At 40.4% G+C, this 21,383-nt stretch overlaps 20 non-coding genes across 20 annotated transcripts; all 20 read left to right on the top strand.

Annotated features, from left to right (window-relative positions):
• Positions 1-725: 725 nt before the first annotated feature.
• Positions 726-799, top strand: trnan-guu (transfer RNA asparagine (anticodon GUU)). The gene has a single exon. It is a non-coding gene; the product is annotated as a tRNA-Asn (tRNA).
• Positions 800-1,668: 869 nt separating this feature from the next.
• Positions 1,669-1,742, top strand: trnan-guu (transfer RNA asparagine (anticodon GUU)). Its single transcript has one exon. It is a non-coding gene; the product is annotated as a tRNA-Asn (tRNA).
• An 872-nt stretch (positions 1,743-2,614) lies between these two features.
• Positions 2,615-2,688, top strand: trnan-guu (transfer RNA asparagine (anticodon GUU)). Its single transcript has one exon. It is a non-coding gene; the product is annotated as a tRNA-Asn (tRNA).
• Positions 2,689-3,553: 865 nt separating this feature from the next.
• Positions 3,554-3,627, top strand: trnan-guu (transfer RNA asparagine (anticodon GUU)). The gene has a single exon. It is a non-coding gene; the product is annotated as a tRNA-Asn (tRNA).
• An 872-nt stretch (positions 3,628-4,499) lies between these two features.
• trnan-guu (transfer RNA asparagine (anticodon GUU)) lies at positions 4,500-4,573 on the top strand. Its single transcript has one exon. It is a non-coding gene; the product is annotated as a tRNA-Asn (tRNA).
• An 869-nt stretch (positions 4,574-5,442) lies between these two features.
• On the top strand, positions 5,443-5,516 carry trnan-guu (transfer RNA asparagine (anticodon GUU)). The gene has a single exon. It is a non-coding gene; the product is annotated as a tRNA-Asn (tRNA).
• An 872-nt stretch (positions 5,517-6,388) lies between these two features.
• trnan-guu (transfer RNA asparagine (anticodon GUU)) lies at positions 6,389-6,462 on the top strand. The gene has a single exon. It is a non-coding gene; the product is annotated as a tRNA-Asn (tRNA).
• Positions 6,463-7,334: 872 nt separating this feature from the next.
• On the top strand, positions 7,335-7,408 carry trnan-guu (transfer RNA asparagine (anticodon GUU)). The gene has a single exon. It is a non-coding gene; the product is annotated as a tRNA-Asn (tRNA).
• Positions 7,409-8,280: 872 nt separating this feature from the next.
• trnan-guu (transfer RNA asparagine (anticodon GUU)) lies at positions 8,281-8,354 on the top strand. Its single transcript has one exon. It is a non-coding gene; the product is annotated as a tRNA-Asn (tRNA).
• An 874-nt stretch (positions 8,355-9,228) lies between these two features.
• On the top strand, positions 9,229-9,302 carry trnan-guu (transfer RNA asparagine (anticodon GUU)). Its single transcript has one exon. It is a non-coding gene; the product is annotated as a tRNA-Asn (tRNA).
• Positions 9,303-10,174: 872 nt separating this feature from the next.
• Positions 10,175-10,248, top strand: trnan-guu (transfer RNA asparagine (anticodon GUU)). Its single transcript has one exon. It is a non-coding gene; the product is annotated as a tRNA-Asn (tRNA).
• An 872-nt stretch (positions 10,249-11,120) lies between these two features.
• Positions 11,121-11,194, top strand: trnan-guu (transfer RNA asparagine (anticodon GUU)). The gene has a single exon. It is a non-coding gene; the product is annotated as a tRNA-Asn (tRNA).
• Positions 11,195-12,054: 860 nt separating this feature from the next.
• trnan-guu (transfer RNA asparagine (anticodon GUU)) lies at positions 12,055-12,128 on the top strand. The gene has a single exon. It is a non-coding gene; the product is annotated as a tRNA-Asn (tRNA).
• An 872-nt stretch (positions 12,129-13,000) lies between these two features.
• On the top strand, positions 13,001-13,074 carry trnan-guu (transfer RNA asparagine (anticodon GUU)). Its single transcript has one exon. It is a non-coding gene; the product is annotated as a tRNA-Asn (tRNA).
• An 874-nt stretch (positions 13,075-13,948) lies between these two features.
• trnan-guu (transfer RNA asparagine (anticodon GUU)) lies at positions 13,949-14,022 on the top strand. Its single transcript has one exon. It is a non-coding gene; the product is annotated as a tRNA-Asn (tRNA).
• Positions 14,023-14,896: 874 nt separating this feature from the next.
• On the top strand, positions 14,897-14,970 carry trnan-guu (transfer RNA asparagine (anticodon GUU)). Its single transcript has one exon. It is a non-coding gene; the product is annotated as a tRNA-Asn (tRNA).
• An 872-nt stretch (positions 14,971-15,842) lies between these two features.
• Positions 15,843-15,916, top strand: trnan-guu (transfer RNA asparagine (anticodon GUU)). The gene has a single exon. It is a non-coding gene; the product is annotated as a tRNA-Asn (tRNA).
• Positions 15,917-16,787: 871 nt separating this feature from the next.
• On the top strand, positions 16,788-16,861 carry trnan-guu (transfer RNA asparagine (anticodon GUU)). The gene has a single exon. It is a non-coding gene; the product is annotated as a tRNA-Asn (tRNA).
• An 872-nt stretch (positions 16,862-17,733) lies between these two features.
• trnan-guu (transfer RNA asparagine (anticodon GUU)) lies at positions 17,734-17,807 on the top strand. Its single transcript has one exon. It is a non-coding gene; the product is annotated as a tRNA-Asn (tRNA).
• An 872-nt stretch (positions 17,808-18,679) lies between these two features.
• On the top strand, positions 18,680-18,753 carry trnan-guu (transfer RNA asparagine (anticodon GUU)). The gene has a single exon. It is a non-coding gene; the product is annotated as a tRNA-Asn (tRNA).
• Positions 18,754-21,383: the final 2,630 nt, after the last annotated feature.

Below are 21,383 nucleotides of genomic sequence, written 5' to 3'. Positions count from 1 at the left end.
CTTCCTGGCCTTACAGTAAGCTTGCTTTTGACCTGCTGTGTTTCCTGTTGTCACATGTGATTGGTGTGTTGTTGAACATGAAAGATGACAAGTTGCTATACCTACTGGTAAAATGGCTGTCAATGGTCTCTGATCTTCTGTTACTCAATAGCTTGATCATTCTGTGTTCTCCAAGGAACATATAATTTATTCTTATTAATCTGGATAGTATGACAACGTAAATGATGTCAATCTGGCATGAATAACCTTAGCATTTATATTTATCTCGCGAGAAGGACAATGTTTGTCCAGTGTGTTTGTGTGTGTATGTACGCCTATACGCCATGAAAGTGACTAGCCACTTCATCATTCTTCCAGAGTCAGTCCCCTTATTATTTTGAATGGGCTTGGCGATTATATATTACATTTGTGAAAATGCAGTTGTTTAAAATATATATTTATCACAATATATTTGAGATTGTGGCTGAATTTACTCCTGCCAGATGCCTTTCAATATAATGTTGCGCTGACGAACATTGCGCTACATTTTTGCCCTTTTAAGGCCATTCAAAAAGCTAACAAATATTAGAAAACTACAGGTCTACTTCCTTGAAAATGTTGCTGCACCTTCGATGCACGTTAACACAACCATTGGAACAAAGTGTTGTTGTTTCGTAAACTCCATGTACAGTTGGATGAGAGCACAAATTGCCAGCGATCAAGCGTCAGGGTCAAAAACACCACAAGTCTCTGTGGCGCAATTGGTTAGCGCGTTAGACTGTTAATCTAAAGGTTGGTGGTTCGAGCCCACCCAGGGACGACAGTTCTCAGTTTGTTGTGCTCCATGATCTGGATATGACAACTCTCTGTGGTGCAAATGGTTGGTGAGTTTGACTCTTAATTTAAAAGTTGGTGATTTGAGCCCACCCAGGAATGCTGTCTCTCTGTTTCTAGTGATATGGAAGACCTTCCTGGCCTTACAGTAAGCTTGCTTTTGACCTGCTGTGTTTCCTGTTGTCACATGTGATTGGTGTGTTGTTGAACATGAAAGATGACAAGTTGCTATACCTACTGGTAAAATGGCTGTCAATGGTCTCTGATCTTCTGTTACTCAATAGCTTGATCATTCTGTGTTCTCCAAGGAACATATAATTTATTCTTATTAATCTGGATAGTATGACAACGTAAATGATGTCAATCTGGCATGAATAACCTTAGCATTTATATTTATCTCGCGAGGACAATGTTTGTCCAGTGTGTTTGTGTGTGTATGTACGCCTATACGCCATGAAAGTGACTAGCCACTTCATCATTCTTCCAGAGTCAGTCCCCTTATTATGTTGAATGGGCTTGGCGATTATATATTACATTTGTGAAAATGCAGTTGTTTAAAATATATATTTATCAGAATATATTTGAGATTGTGGCTGAATTTACTCCTGCCAGATGCCTGTCAATATAATGTTGCGCTGACGAACATTGCGCTACATTTTTGCCCTTTTAAGGCCATTCAAAAAGCTAACAAATATTAGAAAACTACAGGTCTACTTCCTTGAAAATGTTGCTGCACCTTCGATGCACGTTAACACAACCATTGGAACAAAGTGTTGTTGTTTCGTAAACTCCATGTACAGTTGGATGAGAGCACAAATGGCCAGCGATCAAGCGTCAGGGTCAAATACACCACAAGTCTCTGTGGCGCAATTGGTTAGCGCGTTAGACTGTTAATCTAAAGGTTGGTGGTTCGAGCCCACCCAGGGACGACAGTTCTCAGTTTGTTGTGCTCCATGATGTGGATATGACAAGTCTCTGTGGTGCAATTGGTTGGTGAGTTTGACTCTTAATTTAAAAGTTGGTGATTTGAGCCCACCCAGGAATGCTGTCTTTCTGTTTCTAGTGATATGGAAGACCTTCCTGGCCTTACAGTAAGCTTGCTTTTGACCTGCTGTGTTTCCTGTTGTCACATGTGATTGGTGTGTTGTTGAACATGAAAGATGACAAGTTGCTATACCTACTGGTAAAATGGCTGTCAATGGTCTCTGATCTTCTGTTACTCAATAGCTTGATCATTCTGTGTTCTCCAAGGAACATATAATTTATTCTTATTAATCTGGATAGTATGACAACGTAAATGATGTCAATCTGGCATGAATAACCTTAGCATTTATATTTATCTCGCGAGAAGGACAATGTTTGTCCAGTGTGTTTGTGTGTGTATGTACGCCTATACGCCATGAAAGTGACTAGCCACTTCATCATTCTTCCAGAGTCAGTCCCCTTATTATTTTGAATGGCCTTGGCGATTATATATTACATTTGTGAAAATGCAGTTGTTTAAAATATATATTTATCAGAATATATTTGAGATTGTGGCTGAATTTACTCCTGCCAGATGCCTTTCAATATAATGTTGCGCTGACGAACATTGCGCTACATTTTTGCCCTTTTAAGGCCATTCAAAAAGCTAACAAATATTAGAAAACTACAGGTCTACTTCCTTGAAAATGTTGCTGCACCTTCGATGCACGTTAACACAACCATTGGAACAAAGTGTTGTTGTTTCGTAAACTCCATGTACAGTTGGATGAGAGCACAAATGGCCAGCGATCAAGCGTCAGGGTCAAATACATCACAAGTCTCTGTGGCGCAATTGGTTAGCGCGTTAGACTGTTAATCTAAAGGTTGGTGGTTCGAGCCCACCCAGGGATGACAGTTCTCAGTTTGTTGTGCTTCTGGATATGACAACACTCTGTGGTGCAATTGGTTGGTGAGTTTGACTTTTAATTTAAAAGTTGGTGATTTGAGCCCACCCAGGGATGCTGTCTTTCTGTTTCTAGTGATATGGAAGACCTTCCTGGCCTTACAGTAAGCTTGCTTTTGACCTGCTGTGTTTCCTGTTGTCACATGTGATTGGTGTGTTGTTGAACATGAAAGATGACAAGTTGCTATACCTACTGGTAAAATGGCTGTCAATGGTCTCTGATCTTCTGTTACTCAATAGCTTGATCATTCTGTGTTCTCCAAGGAACATATAATTTATTCTTATTAATCTGGATAGTATGACAACGTAAATGATGTCAATCTGGCATGAATAACCTTAGCATTTATATTTATCTCGCGAGAAGGACAATGTTTGTCCAGTGTGTTTGTGTGTGTATGTATGCCTATACGCCATGAAAGTGACTAGCCACTTCATCATTCTTCCAGAGTCAGTCCCCTTATTTTTTGAACGGGCTTGGCGATTATATATTACATTTGTGAAAATGCAGTTGTTTAAAATATATATTTATCAGAATATATTTGAGATTGTGGCTGAATTTACTCCTGCCAGATGCCTTTCAATATAATGTTGCGCTGACGAACATTGCGCTACATTTTTGCCCTTTTAAGGCCATTCAAAAAGCTAACAAATATTAGAAAACTACAGGTCTACTTCCTTGAAAATGTTGCTGCACCTTCGATGCACGTTAACACAACCATTGGAACAAAGTGTTGTTGTTTCGTAAACTCCATGTACAGTTGGATGAGAGCACAAATGGCCAGCGATCAAGCGTCAGGGTCAAATACACCACAAGTCTCTGTGGCGCAATTGGTTAGCGCGTTAGACTGTTAATCTAAAGGTTGGTGGTTCGAGCCCACCCAGGGACGACAGTTCTCAGTTTGTTGTGCTCCATGATGTGGATATGACAAGTCTCTGTGGTGCAATTGGTTGGTGAGTTTGACTCTTAATTTAAAAGTTGGTGATTTGAGCCCACCCAGGAATGCTGTCTTTCTGTTTCTAGTGATATGGAAGACCTTCCTGGCCTTACAGTAAGCTTGCTTTTGACCTGCTGTGTTTCCTGTTGTCACATGTGATTGGTGTGTTGTTGAACATGAAAGATGACAAGTTGCTATACCTACTGGTAAAATGGCTGTCAATGGTCTCTGATCTTCTGTTACTCAATAGCTTGATCATTCTGTGTTCTCCAAGGAACATATAATTTATTCTTATTAATCTGGATAGTATGACAACGTAAATGATGTCAATCTGGCATGAATAACCTTAGCATTTATATTTATCTCGCGAGAAGGACAATGTTTGTCCAGTGTGTTTGTGTGTGTATGTACGCCTATACGCCATGAAAGTGACTAGCCACTTCATCATTCTTCCAGAGTCAGTCCCCTTATTATTTTGAATGGGCTTGGCGATTATATATTACATTTGTGAAAATGCAGTTGTTTAAAATATATATTTATCAGAATATATTTGAGATTGTGGCTGAATTTACTCCTGCCAGATGCCTTTCAATATAATGTTGCGCTGACGAACATTGCGCTACATTTTTGCCCTTTTAAGGCCATTCAAAAAGCTAACAAATATTAGAAAACTACAGGTCTACTTCCTTGAAAATGTTGCTGCACCTTCGATGCACGTTAACACAACCATTGGAACAAAGTGTTGTTGTTTCGTAAACTCCATGTACAGTTGGATGAGAGCACAAATGGCCAGCGATCAAGCGTCAGGGTCAAATACACCACAAGTCTCTGTGGCGCAATTGGTTAGCGCGTTAGACTGTTAATCTAAAGGTTGGTGGTTCGAGCCCACCCAGGGACGACAGTTCTCAGTTTGTTGTGCTCCATGATGTGGATATGACAAGTCTCTGTGGTGCAATTGGTTGGTGAGTTTGACTCTTAATTTAAAAGTTGGTGATTTGAGCCCACCCAGGGATGCTGTCTTTCTGTTTCTAGTGATATGGAAGACCTTCCTGGCCTTACAGTAAGCTTTCTTTTGACCTGCTGTGTTTCCTGTTGTCACATGTGATTGGTGTGTTGAACATGAAAGATGACAAGTTGCTATACCTACTGGTAAAATGGCTGTCAATGGTCTCTGATCTTCTGTTACTCAATAGCTTGATCATTCTGTGTTCTCCAAGGAACATATAATTTATTCTTATTAATCTGGATAGTATGACAACGTAAATGATGTCAATCTGGCATGAATAACCTTAGCATTTATATTTATCTCGCGAGAAGGACAATGTTTGTCCAGTGTGTTTGTGTGTGTATGTACGCCTATACGCCATGAAAGTGACTAGCCACTTCATCATTCTTCCAGAGTCAGTCCCCTTATTATTTTGAATGGGCTTGGCGATTATATATTACATTTGTGAAAATGCAGTTGTTTAAAATATATATTTATCAGAATATATTTGAGATTGTGGCTGAATTTACTCCTGCCAGATGCCTTTCAATATAATGTTGCGCTGACGAACATTGCGCTACATTTTTGCCCTTTTAAGGCCATTCAAAAAGCTAACAAATATTAGAAAACTACAGGTCTACTTCCTTGAAAATGTTGCTGCACCTTCGATGCACGTTAACACAACCATTGGAACAAAGTGTTGTTGTTTCGTAAACTCCATGTACAGTTGGATGAGAGCACAAATGGCCAGCGATCAAGCGTCAGGGTCAAATACACCACAAGTCTCTGTGGCGCAATTGGTTAGCGCGTTAGACTGTTAATCTAAAGGTTGGTGGTTCGAGCCCACCCAGGGACGACAGTTCTCAGTTTGTTGTGCTCCATGATGTGGATATGACAAGTCTCTGTGGTGCAATTGGTTGGTGAGTTTGACTCTTAATTTAAAAGTTGGTGATTTGAGCCCACCCAGGAATGCTGTCTTTCTGTTTCTAGTGATATGGAAGACCTTCCTGGCCTTACAGTAAGCTTGCTTTTGACCTGCTGTGTTTCCTGTTGTCACATGTGATTGGTGTGTTGTTGAACATGAAAGATGACAAGTTGCTATACCTACTGGTAAAATGGCTGTCAATGGTCTCTGATCTTCTGTTACTCAATAGCTTGATCATTCTGTGTTCTCCAAGGAACATATAATTTATTCTTATTAATCTGGATAGTATGACAACGTAAATGATGTCAATCTGGCATGAATAACCTTAGCATTTATATTTATCTCGCGAGAAGGACAATGTTTGTCCAGTGTGTTTGTGTGTGTATGTACGCCTATACGCCATGAAAGTGACTAGCCACTTCATCATTCTTCCAGAGTCAGTCCCCTTATTATTTTGAATGGGCTTGGCGATTATATATTACATTTGTGAAAATGCAGTTGTTTAAAATATATATTTATCAGAATATATTTGAGATTGTGGCTGAATTTACTCCTGCCAGATGCCTTTCAATATAATGTTGCGCTGACGAACATTGCGCTACATTTTTGCCCTTTTAAGGCCATTCAAAAAGCTAACAAATATTAGAAAACTACAGGTCTACTTCCTTGAAAATGTTGCTGCACCTTCGATGCACGTTAACACAACCATTGGAACAAAGTGTTGTTGTTTCGTAAACTCCATGTACAGTTGGATGAGAGCACAAATGGCCAGCGATCAAGCGTCAGGGTCAAATACACCACAAGTCTCTGTGGCGCAATTGGTTAGCGCGTTAGACTGTTAATCTAAAGGTTGGTGGTTCGAGCCCACCCAGGGACGACAGTTCTCAGTTTGTTGTGCTCCATGATGTGGATATGACAAGTCTCTGTGGTGCAATTGGTTGGTGAGTTTGACTCTTAATTTAAAAGTTGGTGATTTGAGCCCACCCAGGAATGCTGTCTTTCTGTTTCTAGTGATATGGAAGACCTTCCTGGCCTTACAGTAAGCTTGCTTTTGACCTGCTGTGTTTCCTGTTGTCACATGTGATTGGTGTGTTGTTGAACATGAAAGATGACAAGTTGCTATACCTACTGGTAAAATGGCTGTCAATGGTCTCTGATCTTCTGTTACTCAATAGCTTGATCATTCTGTGTTCTCCAAGGAACATATAATTTATTCTTATTAATCTGGATAGTATGACAACGTAAATGATGTCAATCTGGCATGAATAACCTTAGCATTTATATTTATCTCGCGAGAAGGACAATGTTTGTCCAGTGTGTTTGTGTGTGTATGTACGCCTATACGCCATGAAAGTGACTAGCCACTTCATCATTCTTCCAGAGTCAGTCCCCTTATTATTTTGAATGGGCTTGGCGATTATATATTACATTTGTGAAAATGCAGTTGTTTAAAATATATATTTATCAGAATATATTTGAGATTGTGGCTGAATTTACTCCTGCCAGATGCCTTTCAATATAATGTTGCGCTGACGAACATTGCGCTACATTTTTGCCCTTTTAAGGCCATTCAAAAAGCTAACAAATATTAGAAAACTACAGGTCTACTTCCTTGAAAATGTTGCTGCACCTTCGATGCACGTTAACACAACCATTGGAACAAAGTGTTGTTGTTTCGTAAACTCCATGTACAGTTGGATGAGAGCACAAATGGCCAGCGATCAAGCGTCAGGGTCAAATACACCACAAGTCTCTGTGGCGCAATTGGTTAGCGCGTTAGACTGTTAATCTAAAGGTTGGTGGTTCGAGCCCACCCAGGGACGACAGTTCTCACTTTGTTGTGCTCCATGATGTGGATATGACAAGTCTCTGTGGTGCAATTGGTTGGTGAGTTTGACTCTTAATTTAAAAGTTGGTGATTTGAGCCCACCCAGGAATGCTGTCTTTCTGTTTCTAGTGATATGGAAGACCTTCCTGGCCTTACAGTAAGCTTGCTTTTGACCTGCTGTGTTTCCTGTTGTCACATGTGATTGGGGTGTTGTTGAACATGAAAGATGACAAGTTGCTATACCTACTGGTAAAATGGCTGTCAATGGTCTCTGATCTTCTGTTACTCAATAGCTTGATCATTCTGTGTTCTCCAAGGAACATATAATTTATTCTTATTAATCTGGATAGTATGACAACGTAAATGATGTCAATCTGGCATGAATAACCTTAGCATTTATATTTATCTCGCGAGAAGGACAATGTTTGTCCAGTGTGTTTGTGTGTGTATGTACGCCTATACGCCATGAAAGTGACTAGCCACTTCATCATTCTTCCAGAGTCAGTCCCCTTATTATTTTGAATGGCCTTGGCGATTATATATTACATTTGTGAAAATGCAGTTGTTTAAAATATATATTTATCAGAATATATTTGAGATTGTGGCTGAATTTACTCCTGCCAGATGCCTTTCAATATAATGTTGCGCTGACGAACATTGCGCTACATTTTTGCCCTTTTAAGGCCATTCAAAAAGCTAACAAATATTAGAAAACTACAGGTCTACTTCCTTGAAAATGTTGCTGCACCTTCGATGCACGTTAACACAACCATTGGAACAAAGTGTTGTTGTTTCGTAAACTCCATGTACAGTTGGATGAGAGCACAAATGGCCAGCGATCAAGCGTCAGGGTCAAATACACCACAAGTCTCTGTGGCGCAATTGGTTAGCGCGTTAGACTGTTAATCTAAAGGTTGGTGGTTCGAGCCCACCCAGGGACGACAGTTCTCAGTTTGTTGTGCTCCATGATGTGGATATGACAAGTCTCTGTGGTGCAATTGGTTGGTGAGTTTGACTCTTAATTTAAAAGTTGGTGATTTGAGCCCACCCAGGAATGCTGTCTTTCTGTTTCTAGTGATATGGAAGACCTTCCTGGCCTTACAGAAAGCTTGCTTTTGACCTGCTGTGTTTCCTGTTGTCACATGTGATTGGTGTGTTGTTGAACATGAAAGATGACAAGTTGCTATACCTACTGGTAAAATGGCTGTCAATGGTCTCTGATCTTCTGTTACTCAATAGCTTGATCATTCTGTGTTCTCCAAGGAACATATAATTTATTCTTATTAATCTGGATGGAGTATGACAACGTAAATGATGTCAATCTGGCATGAATAACCTTAGCATTTATATTTATCTCGCGAGAAGGACAATGTTTGTCCAGTGTGTTTGTGTGTGTATGTACGCCTATACGCCATGAAAGTGACTAGCCACTTCATCATTCTTCCAGAGTCAGTCCCCTTATTATTTTGAATGGCCTTGGCGATTATATATTACATTTGTGAAAATGCAGTTGTTTAAAATATATATTTATCAGAATATATTTGAGATTGTGGCTGAATTTACTCCTGCCAGATGCCTTTCAATATAATGTTGCGCTGACGAACATTGCGCTACATTTTTGCCCTTTTAAGGCCATTCAAAAAGCTAACAAATATTAGAAAACTACAGGTCTACTTCCTTGAAAATGTTGCTGCACCTTCGATGCACGTTAACACAACCATTGGAACAAAGTGTTGTTGTTTCGTAAACTCCATGTACAGTTGGATGAGAGCACAAATGGCCAGCGATCAAGCGTCAGGGTCAAATACACCACAAGTCTCTGTGGCGCAATTGGTTAGCGCGTTAGACTGTTAATCTAAAGGTTGGTGGTTCGAGCCCACCCAGGGACGACAGTTCTCAGTTTTTTGTGCTCCATGATGTGGATATGACAAGTCTCTGTGGTGCAATTGGTTGGTGAGTTTGACTCTTAATTTAAAAGTTGGTGATTTGAGCCCACCCAGGAATGCTGTCTTTCTGTTTCTAGTGATATGGAAGACCTTCCTGGCCTTACAGTAAGCTTGCTTTTGACCTGCTGTGTTTCCTGTTGTCACATGTGATTGGTGTGTTGTTGAACATGAAAGATGACAAGTTGCTATACCTAATGGTAAAATGGCTGTCAATGGTCTCTGATCTTCTGTTACTCAATAGCTTGATCATTCTGTGTTCTCCAAGGAACATATAATTTATTCTTATTAATCTGGATAGTATGACAACGTAAATGATGTCAATCTGGCATGAATAACCTTAGCATTTATATTTATCTCGCGAGAAGGACAATGTTTGTCCAGTGTGTTTGTGTGTGTATGTACGCCTATACGCCATGAAAGTGACTAGCCACTTCATCATTCTTCCAGAGTCAGTCCCCTTATTATTTTGAATGGCCTTGGCGATTATATATTACATTTGTGAAAATGCAGTTGTTTAAAATATATATTTATCAGAATATATTTGAGATTGTGGCTGAATTTACTCCTGCCAGATGCCTTTCAATATAATGTTGCGCTGACGAACATTGCGCTACATTTTTGCCCTTTTAAGGCCATTCAAAAAGCTAACAAATATTAGAAAACTACAGGTCTACTTCCTTGAAAATGTTGCTGCACCTTCGATGCACGTTAACACAACCATTGGAACAAAGTGTTGTTGTTTCGTAAACTCCATGTACAGTTGGATGAGAGCACAAATGGCCAGCGATCAAGCGTCAGGGTCAAATACACCACAAGTCTCTGTGGCGCAATTGGTTAGCGCGTTAGACTGTTAATCTAAAGGTTGGTGGTTCGAGCCCACCCAGGGACGACAGTTCTCAGTTTGTTGTGCTCCATGATGTGGATATGACAAGTCTCTGTGGTGCAATTGGTTGGTGAGTTTGACTCTTAATTTAAAAGTTGGTGATTTGAGCCCACCCAGGAATGCTGTCTTTCTGTTTCTAGTGATATGGAAGACCTTCCTGGCCTTACAGTAAGCTTGCTTTTGACCTGCTGTGTTTCCTGTTGTCACATGTGATTGGTGTGTTGTTGAACATGAAAGATGACAAGTTGCTATACCTACTGGTAAAATGGCTGTCAATGGTCTCTGATCTTCTGTTACTCAATAGCTTGATCATTCTGTGTTCTCCAAGGAACATATAATTTATTCTTATTAATCTGGATAGTATGACAACGTAAATGATGTCAATCTGGCATGAATAACCTTAGCATTTATATTTATCTCGCGAGAAGGACAATGTTTGTCCAGTGTGTTTGTGTGTGTATGTACGCCTATACGCCATGAAAGTGACTAGCCACTTCATCATTCTTCCAGAGTCAGTCCCCTTATTATTTTGAATGGGCTTGGCGATTATATATTACATTTGTGAAAATGCAGTTGTTTAAAATATATATTTATCAGAATATATTTGAGATTGTGGCTGAATTTACTCCTGCCAGATGCCTTTCAATATAATGTTGCGCTGACGAACATTGCGCTACATTTTTGCCCTTTTAAGGCCATTCAAAAAGCTAACAAATATTAGAAAACTACAGGTCTACTTCCTTGAAAATGTTGCTGCACCTTCGATGCACGTTAACACAACCATTGGAACAAAGTGTTGTTGTTTCGTAAACTCCATGTACAGTTGGATGAGAGCACAAATGGCCAGCGATCAAGCGTCAGGGTCAAAAACACCACAAGTCTCTGTGGCGCAATTGGTTAGCGCGTTAGACTGTTAATCTAAAGGTTGGTGGTTCGAGCCCACCCAGGGATGACAGTTCTCAGTTTGTTATGAATATGACAAGTCTCTGTGGTGCAATTGGTTGGTTAGTTAAACTCTTAATTTAAAAGTTGGTGATTTGAGCCCACCCAGGAATGCTGTCTCTCTGTTTCTATTGATATGGAAGACCTTCCTGGCCTTACAGTAAGATTGCTTTTGACCTGCTGTGTTTCCTGTTGTCACATGTGATTGGTGTGTTGTTGAACATGAAAGATGACAAGTTGCTATACCTACTGGTAAAATGGCTGTCAATGGTCTCTGATCTTCTGTTACTCAATAGCTTGATCATTCTGTGTTCTCCAAGGAACATATAATTTATTCTTATTAATCTGGATAGTATGACAACGTAAATGATGTCAATCTGGCATGAATAACCTTAGCATTTATATTTATCTCGCGAGAAGGACAATGTTTGTCCAGTGTGTTTGTGTGTGTATGTACGCCTATACGCCATGAAAGTGACTAGCCACTTCATCATTCTTCCAGAGTCAGTCCCCTTATTATTTTGAATGGGCTTGGCGATTATATATTACATTTGTGAAAATGCAGTTGTTTAAAATATATATTTATCAGAATATATTTGAGATTGTGGCTGAATTTACTCCTGCCAGATGCCTTTCAATATAATGTTGCGCTGACGAACATTGCGCTACATTTTTGCCCTTTTAAGGCCATTCAAAAAGCTAACAAATATTAGAAAACTACAGGTCTACTTCCTTGAAAATGTTGCTGCACCTTCGATGCACGTTAACACAACCATTGGAACAAAGTGTTGTTGTTTCGTAAACTCCATGTACAGTTGGATGAGAGCACAAATGGCCAGCGATCAAGCGTCAGGGTCAAATACACCACAAGTCTCTGTGGCGCAATTGGTTAGCGCGTTAGACTGTTAATCTAAAGGTTGGTGGTTCGAGCCCACCCAGGGACGACAGTTCTCAGTTTGTTGTGCTCCATGATGTGGATATGACAAGTCTCTGTGGTGCAATTGGTTGGTGAGTTTGACTCTTAATTTAAAAGTTGGTGATTTGAGCCCACCCAGGAATGCTGTCTTTCTGTTTCTAGTGATATGGAAGACCTTCCTGGCCTTACAGTAAGCTTGCTTTTGACCTGCTGTGTTTCCTGTTGTCACATGTGATTGGTGTGTTGTTGAACATGAAAGATGACAAGTTGCTATACCTACTGGTAAAATGGCTGTCAATGGTCTCTGATCTTCTGTTACTCAATAGCTTGATCATTCTGTGTTCTCCAAGGAACATATAATTTATTCTTATTAATCTGGATAGTATGACAACGTAAATGATGTCAATCTGGCATGAATAACCTTAGCATTTATATTTATCTCGCGAGAAGGACAATGTTTGTCCAGTGTGTTTGTGTGTGTATGTACGCCTATACGCCATGAAAGTGACTAGCCACTTCATCATTCTTCCAGAGTCAGTCCCCTTATTATTTTGAATGGGCTTGGCGATTATATATTACATTTGTGAAAATGCAGTTGTTTAAAATATATATTTATCAGAATATATTTGAGATTGTGGCTGAATTTACTCCTGCCAGATGCCTTTCAATATAATGTTGCGCTGACGAACATTGCGCTACATTTTTGCCCTTTTAAGGCCATTCAAAAAGCTAACAAATATTAGAAAACTACAGGTCTACTTCCTTGAAAATGTTGCTGCACCTTCGATGCACGTTAACACAACCATTGGAACAAAGTGTTGTTGTTTCGTAAACTCCATGTACAGTTGGATGAGAGCACAAATGGCCAGCGATCAAGCGTCAGGGTCAAATACACCACAAGTCTCTGTGGCGCAATTGGTTAGCGCGTTAGACTGTTAATCTAAAGGTTGGTGGTTCGAGCCCACCCAGGGACGACAGTTCTCAGTTTGTTGTGCTCCATGATGTGGATATGACAAGTCTCTGTGGTGCAATTGGTTGGTGAGTTTGACTCTTAATTTAAAAGTTGGTGATTTGAGCCCACCCAGGAATGCTGTCTCTCTGTTTCTAGTGATATGGAAGACCTTCCTGGCCTTACAGTAAGCTTGCTTTTGACCTGCTGTGTTTCCTGTTGTCACATGTGATTGGTGTGTTGTTGAACATGAAAGATGACAAGTTGCTATACCTACTGGTAAAATGGCTGTCAATGGTCTCTGATCTTCTGTTACTCAATAGCTTGATCATTCTGTGTTCTCCAAGGAACATATAATTTATTCTTATTAATCTGGATAGTATGACAACGTAAATGATGTCAATCTGGCATGAATAACCTTAGCATTTATATTTATCTCGCGAGAAGGACAATGTTTGTCCAGTGTGTTTGTGTGTGTATGTACGCCTATACGCCATGAAAGTGACTAGCCACTTCATCATTCTTCCAGAGTCAGTCCCCTTATTATTTTGAATGGCCTTGGCGATTATATATTACATTTGTGAAAATGCAGTTGTTTAAAATATATATTTATCAGAATATATTTGAGATTGTGGCTGAATTTACTCCTGCCAGAGATGCCTTTCAATATAATGTTGCGCTGACGAACATTGCGCTACATTTTTGCCCTTTTAAGGCCATTCAAAAAGCTAACAAATATTAGAAAACTACAGGTCTACTTCCTTGAAAATGTTGCTGCACCTTCGATGCACGTTAACACAACCATTGGAACAAAGTGTTGTTGTTTCGTAAACTCCATGTACAGTTGGATGAGAGCACAAATGGCCAGCGATCAAGCGTCAGGGTCAAATACACCACAAGTCTCTGTGGCGCAATTGGTTAGCGCGTTAGACTGTTAATCTAAAGGTTGGTGGTTCGAGCCCACCCAGGGACGACAGTTCTCAGTTTTTTGTGCTCCATGATGTGGATATGACAAGTCTCTGTGGTGCAATTGGTTGGTGAGTTTGACTCTTAATTTAAAAGTTGGTGATTTGAGCCCACCCAGGAATGCTGTCTTTCTGTTTCTAGTGATATGGAAGACCTTCCTGGCCTTACAGTAAGCTTGCTTTTGACCTGCTGTGTTTCCTGTTGTCACATGTGATTGGTGTGTTGTTGAACATGAAAGATGACAAGTTGCTATACCTAATGGTAAAATGGCTGTCAATGGTCTCTGATCTTCTGTTACTCAATAGCTTGATCATTCTGTGTTCTCCAAGGAACATATAATTTATTCTTATTAATCTGGATAGTATGACAACGTAAATGATGTCAATCTGGCATGAATAACCTTAGCATTTATATTTATCTCGCGAGAAGGACAATGTTTGTCCAGTGTGTTTGTGTGTGTATGTACGCCTATACGCCATGAAAGTGACTAGCCACTTCATCATTCTTCCAGAGTCAGTCCCCTTATTATTTTGAATGGGCTTGGCGATTATATATTACATTTGTGAAAATGCAGTTGTTTAAAATATATATTTATCAGAATATATTTGAGATTGTGGCTGAATTTACTCCTGCCAGATGCCTTTCAATATAATGTTGCGCTGACGAACATTGCGCTACATTTTTTTTGCCTTTTAAGGCCATTCAAAAAGCTAACAAATATTAGAAAACTACAGGTCTACTTCCTTGAAAATGTTGCTGCACCTTCGATGCACGTTAACACAACCATTGGAACAAAGTGTTGTTGTTTCGTAAACTCCATGTACAGTTGGATGAGAGCACAAATGGCCAGCGATCAAGCGTCAGGGTCAAATACACCACAAGTCTCTGTGGCGCAATTGGTTAGCGCGTTAGACTGTTAATCTAAAGGTTGGTGGTTCGAGCCCACCCAGGGACGACAGTTCTCAGTTTGTTGTGCTCCATGATGTGGATATGACAAGTCTCTGTGGTGCAATTGGTTGGTGAGTTTGACTCTTAATTTAAAAGTTGGTGATTTGAGCCCACCCAGGAATGCTGTCTTTCTGTTTCTAGTGATATGGAAGACCTTCCTGGCCTTACAGTAAGCTTGCTTTTGACCTGCTGTGTTTCCTGTTGTCACATGTGATTGGTGTGTTGTTGAACATGAAAGATGACAAGTTGCTATACCTACTGGTAAAATGGCTGTCAATGGTCTCTGATCTTCTGTTACTCAATAGCTTGATCATTCTGTGTTCTCCAAGGAACATATAATTTATTCTTATTAATCTGGATAGTATGACAACGTAAATGATGTCAATCTGGCATGAATAACCTTAGCATTTATATTTATCTCGCGAGAAGGACAATGTTTGTCCAGTGTGTTTGTGTGTGTATGTACGCCTATACGCCATGAAAGTGACTAGCCACTTCATCATTCTTCCAGAGTCAGTCCCCTTATTATTTTGAATGGCCTTGGCGATTATATATTACATTTGTGAAAATGCAGTTGTTTAAAATATATATTTATAAGAATATATTTGAGATTGTGGCTGAATTTACTCCTGCCAGATGCCTTTCAATATAATGTTGCGCTGACGAACATTGCGCTACATTTTTGCCCTTTTAAGGCCATTCAAAAAGCTAACAAATATTAGAAAACTACAGGTCTACTTCCTTGAAAATGTTGCTGCACCTTCGATGCACGTTAACACAACCATTGGAACAAAGTGTTGTTGTTTCGTAAACTCCATGTACAGTTGGATGAGAGCACAAATGGCCAGCGATCAAGCGTCAGGGTCAAATACACCACAAGTCTCTGTGGCGCAATTGGTTAGCGCGTTAGACTGTTAATCTAAAGGTTGGTGGTTCGAGCCCACCCAGGGACGACAGTTCTCAGTTTTTTGTGCTCCATGATGTGGATATGACAAGTCTCTGTGGTGCAATTGGTTGGTGAGTTTGACTCTTAATTTAAAAGTTGGTGATTTGAGCCCACCCAGGAATGCTGTCTTTCTGTTTCTAGTGATATGGAAGACCTTCCTGGCCTTACAGTAAGCTTGCTTTTGACCTGCTGTGTTTCCTGTTGTCACATGTGATTGGTGTGTTGTTGAACATGAAAGATGACAAGTTGCTATACCTACTGGTAAAATGGCTGTCAATGGTCTCTGATCTTCTTTACTCAATAGCTTGATCATTCTGTGTTCTCCAAGGAACATATAATTTATTCTTATTAATCTGGATAGTATGACAACGTAAATGATGTCAATCTGGCATGAATAACCTTAGCATTTATATTTATCTCGCGAGAAGGACAATGTTTGTCCAGTGTGTTTGTGTGTGTATGTACGCCTATACGCCATGAAAGTGACTAGCCACTTCATCATTCTTCCAGAGTCAGTCCCCTTATTATTTTGAATGGGCTTGGCGATTATATATTACATTTGTGAAAATGCAGTTGTTTAAAATATATATTTATCAGAATATATTTGAGATTGTGGCTGAATTTACTCCTGCCAGATGCCTTTCAATATAATGTTGCGCTGACGAACATTGCGCTACATTTTTGCCCTTTTAAGGCCATTCAAAAAGCTAACAAATATTAGAAAACTACAGGTCTACTTCCTTGAAAATGTTGCTGCACCTTCGATGCACGTTAACACAACCATTGGAACAAAGTGTTGTTGTTTCGTAAACTCCATGTACAGTTGGATGAGAGCACAAATGGCCAGCGATCAAGCGTCAGGGTCAAATACACCACAAGTCTCTGTGGCGCAATTGGTTAGCGCGTTAGACTGTTAATCTAAAGGTTGGTGGTTCGAGCCCACCCAGGGACGACAGTTCTCAGTTTGTTGTGCTCCATGATGTGGATATGACAAGTCTCTGTGGTGCAATTGGTTGGTGAGTTTGACTCTTAATTTAAAAGTTGGTGATTTGAGCCCACCCAGGAATGCTGTCTTTCTGTTTCTAGTGATATGGAAGACCTTCCTGGCCTTACAGTAAGCTTGCTTTTGACCTGCTGTGTTTCCTGTTGTCACATGTGATTGGTGTGTTGTTGAACATGAAAGATGACAAGTTGCTATACCTAATGGTAAAATGGCTGTCAATGGTCTCTGATCTTCTGTTACTCAATAGCTTGATCATTCTGTGTTCTCCAAGGAACATATAATTTATTCTTATTAATCTGGATAGTATGACAACGTAAATGATGTCAATCTGGCATGAATAACCTTAGCATTTATATTTATCTCGCGAGAAGGACAATGTTTGTCCAGTGTGTTTGTGTGTGTATGTACGCCTATACGCCATGAAAGTGACTAGCCACTTCATCATTCTTCCAGAGTCAGTCCCCTTATTATTTTGAATGGCCTTGGCGATTATATATTACATTTGTGAAAATGCAGTTGTTTAAAATATATATTTATAAGAATATATTTGAGATTGTGGCTGAATTTACTCCTGCCAGATGCCTTTCAATATAATGTTGCGCTGACGAACATTGCGCTACATTTTTGCCCTTTTAAGGCCATTCAAAAAGCTAACAAATATTAGAAAACTACAGGTCTACTTCCTTGAAAATGTTGCTGCACCTTCGATGCACGTTAACACAACCATTGGAACAAAGTGTTGTTGTTTCGTAAACTCCATGTACAGTTGGATGAGAGCACAAATGGCCAGCGATCAAGCGTCAGGGTCAAATACACCACAAGTCTCTGTGGCGCAATTGGTTAGCGCGTTAGACTGTTAATCTAAAGGTTGGTGGTTCGAGCCCACCCAGGGACGACAGTTCTCAGTTTGTTGTGCTCCATGATGTGGATATGACAAGTCTCTGTGGTGCAATTGGTTGGTGAGTTTGACTCTTAATTTAAAAGTTGGTGATTTGAGCCCACCCAGGAATGCTGTCTTTCTGTTTCTAGTGATATGGAAGACCTTCCTGGCCTTACAGTAAGCTTGCTTTTGACCTGCTGTGTTTCCTGTTGTCACATGTGATTGGTGTGTTGTTGAACATGAAAGATGACAAGTTGCTATACCTACTGGTAAAATGGCTGTCAATGGTCTCTGATCTTCTGTTACTCAATAGCTTGATCATTCTGTGTTCTCCAAGGAACATATAATTTATTCTTATTAATCTGGATAGTATGACAACGTAAATGATGTCAATCTGGCATGAATAACCTTAGCATTTATATTTATCTCGCGAGAAGGACAATGTTTGTCCAGTGTGTTTGTGTGTGTATGTACGCCTATACGCCATGAAAGTGACTAGCCACTTCATCATTCTTCCAGAGTCAGTCCCCTTATTATTTTGAATGGCCTTGGCGATTATATATTACATTTGTGAAAATGCAGTTGTTTAAAATATATATTTATCAGAATATATTTGAGATTGTGGCTGAATTTACTCCTGCCAGATGCCTTTCAATATAATGTTGCGCTGACGAACATTGCGCTACATTTTTGCCCTTTTAAGGCCATTCAAAAAGCTAACAAATATTAGAAAACTACAGGTCTACTTCCTTGAAAATGTTGCTGCACCTTCGATGCACGTTAACACAACCATTGGAACAAAGTGTTGTTGTTTCGTAAACTCCATGTACAGTTGGATGAGAGCACAAATGGCCAGCGATCAAGCGTCAGGGTCAAATACACCACAAGTCTCTGTGGCGCAATTGGTTAGCGCGTTAGACTGTTAATCTAAAGGTTGGTGGTTCGAGCCCACCCAGGGACGACAGTTCTCAGTTTGTTGTGCTCCATGATGTGGATATGACAAGTCTCTGTGGTGCAATTGGTTGGTGAGTTTGACTCTTAATTTAAAAGTTGGTGATTTGAGCCCACCCAGGAATGCTGTCTTTCTGTTTCTAGTGATATGGAAGACCTTCCTGGCCTTACAGTAAGCTTGCTTTTGACCTGCTGTGTTTCCTGTTGTCACATGTGATTGGTGTGTTGTTGAACATGAAAGATGACAAGTTGCTATACCTACTGGTAAAATGGCTGTCAATGGTCTCTGATCTTCTGTTACTCAATAGCTTGATCATTCTGTGTTCTCCAAGGAACATATAATTTATTCTTATTAATCTGGATAGTATGACAACGTAAATGATGTCAATCTGGCATGAATAACCTTAGCATTTATATTTATCTCGCGAGAAGGACAATGTTTGTCCAGTGTGTTTGTGTGTGTATGTACGCCTATACGCCATGAAAGTGACTAGCCACTTCATCATTCTTCCAGAGTCAGTCCCCTTATTATTTTGAATGGGCTTGGCGATTATATATTACATTTGTGAAAATGCAGTTGTTTAAAATATATATTTATCAGAATATATTTGAGATTGTGGCTGAATTTACTCCTGCCAGATGCCTTTCAATATTATGTATAGTCCAGGCTCTACTTTATTGTGTTCATGGTCCAGGCTCTACTATATACATGGCCCAGGCTCTACTGTATGCATGGTCCAGGCTCTACTGTATTGTGTTCATGGTCCAGACTCTACTGTATGTATGGTCCAGGCTCTACTGTATATGGCCAGTCTACTGTATGTATGGTCCAGGCTCTACTGTATTGTGTTCATGGTCCAGACTCTACTGTATGTATGGTCCAGGCTCTACTGTATTGTGTTTGTGGTCCAGGCTCTACTGTATGTATAGTCCAGGCTCTACTGTATTGTGTTTATGGTCCAGGCTCTACTGTATGTATGGTCCAGGCTCTACTGTATTGTTTTTATGGTCCAGGCTCTACTGTATGCATGGTCCAGGCTCTACTTTATACATTCCCAGGCTCTACTGTATGTATAGTCCAGGCTCTACTTTATTGTGTTCTTCCAGGCTCTACTGTATGTATGGTCCAGGCTCTACTGTATGTATGGTCCAGGCACTATATGTATGGTCCAGGCTCTACTGTATGTATGGTCCAGGCTCTACTGTATTGTGTTTATGGTCCAGGCTCTACTGTATGTATAGTCCAGGCTCTACTGTATGTATAGTCCAGGCTCTACTGTATGTATGGTCCAGGCTCTACTGTATGTATGGTCCAGGCTCTACTGTATGTATGGTCCAGGCTCTACTGTATGTATGGTCCAGGCTCTACTGTATGCATGGTCCAGGCTCTACTGTATGCATGGTCCAGGCTCTACTGTATATATGGTCCAGGCTCTACTGTATGTATGGTCCAGGCTCTACTGTATGTATGGTCCAGGCTCTACTGTATGTATGGTCCAGGCTCTACTGTATGTGTGGTCCATGCTCTACTGTATGTGTGGTCCAGGCTCTACTGTATATATGGCCCAGGCTCTACTGTATGTATGGTCCAGGCTCTACTGTATGTATGGTCCAGGCTCTACTGTATGTATGGTCCAGGCTCTACTGTATGTATGGTCCAGGCTCTACTGTATGTTGGTCCAGGCTCTACTGTATATATGGCCCAGGCTCTACTGTATGTATGGTTCAGGCTCTACTGTATACATGGCCCAGGCTCTACTGTATGCATGGTCCAGGCTCTACTGCATTGTGTTCATGGTCCAGGCTCTACTGTATGCATGGTCCAGGCCCTACTGTATTGTGTTCATGGTCCAGACTCTACTATATACATGGCCCAGGCTCTACTGTATGCATGGTCCAGGCTCTACTGTATTGTGTTCATGGTCCAGACTCTACTGTATGTATGGTCCAGGCTCTACTGTATACATGGCCCAGGCTCTACTGTATGTATGGTCCAGGCTCTACTGTATTGTGTTCATGGTCCAGACTCTACTGTATGTATGGTCCAGGCTCTACTGTATTGTGTTTGTGGTCCAGGCTCTACTGTATGTATAGTCCAGGCTCTACTGTATTGTGTTTATGGTCCAGGCTCTACTGTATGTATGGTCCAGGCTCTACTGTATTGTTTTTATGGTCCAGGCTCTACTGTATGCATGGTCCAGGCTCTACTTTATACATTCCCCAGGCTCTACTGTATGTATAGTCCAGGCTCTACTTTATTGTGTTCATGGTCCAGGCTCTACTGTATGTATGGTCCAGGCTCTACTATATGTATGGTCCAGGCTCTACTGTATGTATGGTCCAGGCTCTACTGTATTGTGTTTATGGTCCAGGCTCTACTGTATGTATAGTCCAGGCTCTACTGTATGTATAGTCCAGGCTCTACTGTATGTATGGTCCAGGCTCTACTGTATGTATGGTCCAGGCTCTACTGTATGTATGGTCCAGGCTCTACTGTATGTATGGTCCAGGCTCTACTGTATGCATGGTCCAGGCTCTACTGTATGCATGGTCCAGGCTCTACTGTATATATGGTCCAGGCTCTACTGTATGTATGGTCCAGGCTCTACTGTATGTATGGTCCAGGCTCTACTGTATGTA

This window comes from Oncorhynchus keta, chromosome 13, assembly GCF_023373465.1.
Source record: "Oncorhynchus keta strain PuntledgeMale-10-30-2019 chromosome 13, Oket_V2, whole genome shotgun sequence".
NCBI lineage: Eukaryota > Metazoa > Chordata > Actinopteri > Salmoniformes > Salmonidae > Oncorhynchus > Oncorhynchus keta.
This window is presented reverse-complemented; position numbering and strand designations above follow the sequence as displayed.